Source organism: Salvelinus sp. IW2-2015, linkage group LG7, assembly GCF_002910315.2.
Source record: "Salvelinus sp. IW2-2015 linkage group LG7, ASM291031v2, whole genome shotgun sequence".
In the NCBI taxonomy this organism is placed as follows: domain Eukaryota; kingdom Metazoa; phylum Chordata; class Actinopteri; order Salmoniformes; family Salmonidae; genus Salvelinus; species Salvelinus sp. IW2-2015.
The window spans coordinates 5,959,382-5,965,039 of record NC_036847.1 but is presented as its reverse complement, the minus strand read 5'-3'; the positions used below and the strand labels follow the sequence as shown (position 1 = coordinate 5,965,039).

The following is a 5,658-nucleotide window of genomic DNA, read 5'->3' as shown; positions in this document are numbered from 1 at the left end:
TTAAATGTGGATCGAATTCTTAAATTACATTTACAGAATTTAAAAGTTTTGCGCTTGTGAGAAAACATTTGGAAAATGTTAAAACGAGTTTCAACCACTGATGTGTATAAGCCCTGTATGACTCACCCCTTTCAGCCATCTTGGTAACGTAAACTCACCCCATTCCATACAAATGTGCGCAACCGCGACATTCAAACGAGGCTTCAAAGAAAACGAATGGGACTATGTTCACTTCAAAATCTGGGGTGTGAACTACGTTTCTATTCAAGCGTTGATCGACATGGTAATGGCTCTATATTATTTGAGAAAAGTTGAGAGAACTGACCCTCCGTTATATCGTGACGTGTCATGCCGTAAACGTACAGCACGCATATGTTAGGATTTATGTTTATGCACTATAGCCTGCTACCATATTGTATGAAGATGAATATTGTTTTGTTACACACACACACAAACAATACAGATGTATGTGTGTAAAGACTGACCAACATAGAGTGACAGGCCATAAAAGCTGTGGTCAATCTGGAGAGGGGAGGGGTGCATATCTCTAAGCCAACCAGGGAGGTTAGAGCACTGATCAATACCATATTAGGAACTGTTTGAGTGTAGAATCGGGGGAGACACAAGACGGATCTAATCTACCCAACAACCAGATGTGGACAGAGGAGAGCACTAAGACACTTGGACAAGTCCGAGTGCCAGCAAAGGCGGAGCAAAGTTTAAACCGCGCCTCTACTATGATAGGCCAACGGACGAGTTGGACCTAAAGCTGTCATAGTATAAGAACTGCTATTTGAGTACATTCCACAGTTCCCTGTTTTACCCTGCGCGGTGATACAGCGAACCCGTATATACGAAAATTGCATTTGCCATTTATTGCTTGCGTTAATTAAACATAATTAAAGAAAGTTAGCAGACCTTGCTTTTTATGTATCCTAATACCGGATTTGTTACACGCAGCGCTCACACATAAAGCAACTATTTCTGTCTTACAATCTCTCTCCACCTGGTGTAGCACTTCTCTCATCGTTTAAAAACAAGAAATGGACGGTAAAAGGGGATACCTCGTCATTTTCTGCATCATCACTGCAAGCGATCATGACTCTCAAAGGCCAGTTTACTTCTGATCACTTTAGCACCGCCCTAAAAACCCGATTCAAATTCGACACAAACCTTCAAATAGGTATGCAATGAAACATTATATAAACTCTTTATAGTGTTTTGTTTACATTTTAGAGGCGATAAGGTGATAATTTGACAGATCGAGTGAAAAAAAGCAGTTTCCCCACAGACATCTCCTTCTTACTATCACACATTAGTTTTGCTTCCCCACCCGCCATTTAAAAAAAAGACCCGACGGAGCTCATTGCCTTCTTGAATCATGCACATCATGTATTTAAAACTTAAATACATGTAATTTTGTCCTAGACATGTATATATTTGAAATACTGTAACATTTCCATTCATTCCGACATAGAGGACTGCGCATACTAGGGAGTGCCAATATGGCCGACTGACGCCACCAGTCTCTCAATAGCCAATACAAAGAAACGGCAATCCAGGATGTACTTCATTGGTTTCAACATAGTATAAGCAGAGAGGAAGAGTGAGGGGGCGGAGGCAAGTACACATCCAGAGTGAGCTATGGCAAGAACGCAATTGTTGGACGTCTAGAGACCTGGAGAGGACAGAAGATAGTTTTGTTTGAAACTGCTTAGTGAGTCGGGTGAAGCTAATAGTACAGAAAGTGAGAATGAGTGGGTTACAGTGGTGAAGAATTTGCATCCTGTAGCACTAATTCCAAAAAGTTGTGGGACACTAAAGTCCATGGATAATAAGAGCACCTCCTCCCAGCTGCCCACTGCACTGAGGCTAGGAAACACTGTCACCACCAATCATTTCAATAAGCATTTTTCTACGGCTGGCCATGCTTTCCACCTGGATACCCCTACCAACAGTTCTGCAAGCCCTCTCTCTGGTGGTCACATCCCTATATGCACTCTTCTGTCTGCCTGCCTGTCTGGCTGTCTACTTGTTTGTCTAGCTGTGCTCTCTTCTGTCTGTCTGCCTGCATGCATCCATGTTCCTGAAATAACTAATAAAACAATTGTTTTGCTATGTAGGCCTTGTGTCTCATAATGTGATCTGCTTTTTTTCTGTTACAGTTCTTGTTGTTGGTTCAACGGACCCTGTTCGTGGCATAGTTGGCGGGGATGTCATCTTGCCTTGTTTCTTGAGACCATCCAGGAGTGCTGTTGAAGAGTCAGTAGAGTGGCAGAGACCAGTCCTGGAGCCAAAAGAGGTGCATTTGTACCGAGACCGTGGTGACGACAATGTGCTCCAGAATCCATCCTACAMTGGAAGGACGTCACTGTTCAGTGAAGAACTGAAGAACGGCAACGTCTCACTAAAGCTGACCAATCGTGAAAACCTCTGATGCTGGAAATTACACCTGTTACACACCAACGTTAGGCCACCAGAAAACCACCATTGAACTCTATGTCGGCGGTGATCATTTGATACCAAACGCATCGTTCAGATTTCTTTGTCAGTCTATCAAATGTGCAACATGTTGGATAACTTGATGATCAGCATGTTATCCTTCCTCTCATTTATTGATTAATGTGGTATTTTATATGATACATTGGATGTCAAGAAAGGTGCCTGCCCCAAAAAGTGTTATGACATCAAAGCACATTGAGTACAGAGGTCTGAAATCTGTTCTTCTATCTCTACAATGTATAGAGGACGGAATCCTTCATCCCCTTCCCCGCCCCTAAAGACCAATCGGGGAAGTCAGGGTGAGTTTCCAAAACCTAATCGATTCATATTAGAAATATCAACCTCTGTTACAAAACAAAAAGTGATATTGATGTCATAATTAACTTATTCAAATATACTTCGACATGATACTATCCATCACAAGTTCCATCTTACTTTTAAAGGTCCATCGATATCAGGATGATAAATCCTATAAACCTTTTATGTTGTGTCTGTGTAGGTGCAGCCCCTGGCCATGGCTCTCCATTGTGGACACCAAAGACAAGAAGTGTCCTGAGGTGTGAGGCTGAAGGTTAGTCTATAAGCCTGAGTGGTGTTGCTGAACAGTAAGGAACCATCCTCCCTGCTGATGAACCTACAGAGAGACCCATGGACTCAGAGGGCTTGTACACAGTGACACGCTATTTTACTGTCCAGAGGACTGTCACCAACGTGTTCACCTGTCGAGTTCAACACTGGAGATCAAACACATGAGGGAGACACGGATTCGTGTTCCAGTGAGGTGGTTTTAATACAGGACTGAATTGACTAGGAATTTAAAAACCTCATGTGATGTTGAATGATGCCTGAATCTCTGTGGAGTTATACTGTTGCTTTTCAATTGAATTTAGAACTATTACATTTTTTATTCAATTCCAACATACTGGTAATTCACAGTTGGGACTATTTTGAAGTAATCTTTCACACTTTAGGTACTAATGTCTTATGTTTCACGTTACTGTTTTTTCAGACAAAATGTTTCAGGAAAAACCCTTGGATGGAAAGTTGGAATTGGATTTCTAGGAGCTGTTGTAGGCAGTGTTGTAGGACTGTTGTAGTTTTCTGTTCAGCGGAGAAACGCGGAAGAAGTAAGTCATGGATGTGTGACCTGAACTTCTGGTTTTAGCCCCTTTCCAATAATTAATCGCACTCCAGTCTCGTTTTCAGCTCATTATCACCGATGACATCATAGGCACCATCAGACCAACACCTTGAATGCAATCCTTGTACAAAAAAAAAACATTTTGGTGAACATTACTGTATTTATACATGGGATATTTTCTTATTCAACGGAAAATATTTATTTTATTAAAAATGGAATGGCTTTAAAATGCATCCTTCTCTCCTCCCTTATTTGCATATCACTGATCTAATAACACATGAAGGCTCCACTACATAGTAGCTTTCACCAGTCCAGTGATGATACCCTTGAATGTTTCAAATTGATAGTCATAGTTATTTACCCAATAATAAGTGTTTAAATGTGTCACTTAGTTGACTGTGTTCATGTGGTGTGTTATTAGTCCGTTCTGTAAGAGTAAATCCTGTCTCTCATCCACTTACACAGAAACCAAAGGCGGGTGTGCAGATAGCGGGATTGCCCTCCTCGAGGTTCCTGTTCTCGAGAACAGCAATGTAAATGGCCTTCCTAATGGTGTGCGTGTGTCACAACCTGGAGTACGGGTCAGCCAACATACCCTTGATTGATTCCACCAGCCACCCTCGGCGAAGTAATGAGATAGACACTTTTATTATGCCACGATTATGGCCTCCCGTGATCTGCTGCAGCACCATGTAGGCTTTTTACAGGGAGCTGTTAGCTGTATATGTCCTGCCTTGTATGCTTGTTTTATTTCAGTTCTACAAGTGTTCAGTTGTCATTGTCCCCCCCAAAAAATTGAAAAGTCTTTTTTACCATGTAAAGTTTTTTTTATTGTGAATTAAAATGAAAACATGTATTTTTACATAAGAGGTGTATGTGGTCCGTTTTTTTTATATAATGCAGCAAGTAGTCCAATTCATCTATGGTGTTAATACGGCAGTGTTGATGCTGATGGAAGAAGGGGAAAAAACACTGAAATGTATTGAAGTCACGTATTAACGCAAGATTCAATGGCCATAGAATCAATACCAATTTAATTATATATTAATTTCTCAAGTTTCATCAGGAAAAGGGAAAATACTTGTAACAAGCTTAATGTTTGCCATTCTGTATGAACAAAAGTTTCCTACCAAGAACTTGGCACTGATGTTCCTGGAGAAACTCTTGCTTGGTTGAGTAGTGGGACAGGAAGGATGCGACCGAGTCTGTGGGTTCTTGGCACTGTGTGGGAAAACATAAAACAAATAGTTACTTAATAATACACGGTACAATGCAATGTCATATTCCCATATACACCCCACTGTATCTTGTGCATATGCCAAATAAACGTTGATTTTGATTTAACATAATATTGATGGAATATAAGTAAATTATAGTGAACGTACACACCGTTTATGAATTCACTATCAATTAATTGATGCTTGGTAACATACTGGTGGTCATAGTCTCACCTGAGAGAGAGGTAGGTAATATACTGGTCATGGTCTCACCTGAGAGAGAGGTAGGTAATATACTGGTCATGGTCTCACCTGAGAGAGAGGAGGTAGGTAATATAACCTCTCTCTAGGTTTGGGAATGATCAGAGACTGAGAATGACCAGTATTTACCTACCCCTCTCTTCTCAGGTGAGACCATGACCAGTTATATTACTAAACTTCTCTCTCTCAGGTGAGAGACCATGACCAGTATATTACCTACCTCCTCTCTTCAGGTGAGACCAATGACCAGTATAATTACCACCTCTCTCTTCAGGTGAGACCATGACCATATATATTACCTACCTCTCTCTCTCAGGTGAGACATGACCAGTATATTACCTACCTCTCTCTTCAGGTGAGACCATGACCAGTATATTAACCTACCTCTCTCTCAGGTGAGACATGACCAGTAATATACCTACTCCTCTCTCTCAGGTGAGACCATGACCAGTATATTACCCTACCTTCTCTCTCAGGTGAGACCATGACCAGTATATTACCTACCTCTCTCTCAGGTGAGACCATGACCAGTATATA

At 41.2% G+C, this 5,658-nt stretch overlaps 1 pseudogene; it reads left to right on the top strand.

Moving 5' to 3' along the window:
• The first annotated feature begins 302 nt into the window (after positions 1 to 302).
• LOC139028065 (butyrophilin-like protein 8) lies at positions 303 to 3,279 on the top strand (annotated as a pseudogene).
• Positions 3,280 to 5,658: the final 2,379 nt, after the last annotated feature.